This window comes from Odontomachus brunneus, unplaced genomic scaffold (assembly GCF_010583005.1).
Source record: "Odontomachus brunneus isolate Ranch 3 - 2012 unplaced genomic scaffold, Obru_v1 Obru_scaffold_343, whole genome shotgun sequence".
Lineage (NCBI taxonomy): Eukaryota > Metazoa > Arthropoda > Insecta > Hymenoptera > Formicidae > Odontomachus > Odontomachus brunneus.
In genome coordinates this window covers 42989-43357 of record NW_022639793.1, presented here as the reverse complement: position 1 = coordinate 43357, position 369 = coordinate 42989, and positions in this window count along the sequence as shown.

Genomic DNA, 369 nt, shown 5'->3' with positions numbered 1-369 from the left:
GGTGCCGGCGTTTTTCTACCGCTTGGGATCGAAATTATCGCAGGAGGATTCATGAAAGTTTGGAATGTGTTGACAACCTTCGATATCTACCCATATAGAATAGTTACATCTAAATATATGTATATTTTAGAAGAAAGCTAGAGTTGATATGTATATATCTATTAGATGTTCGGAGTTGATCTATTAAATATCTATATATGGTGAAAATGTCCGCCTTGTATACAGATACTGTATGTATAATAAAAGTGATGTGATAGTTGTTTATATATCTATTAGATGTTCGGAGTTGATCTATTAAATATCTATATATGGTGAAAATGTCCGCCTTGTATACAGATACTGTATGTATAATAAAAGTGATGTGATAGT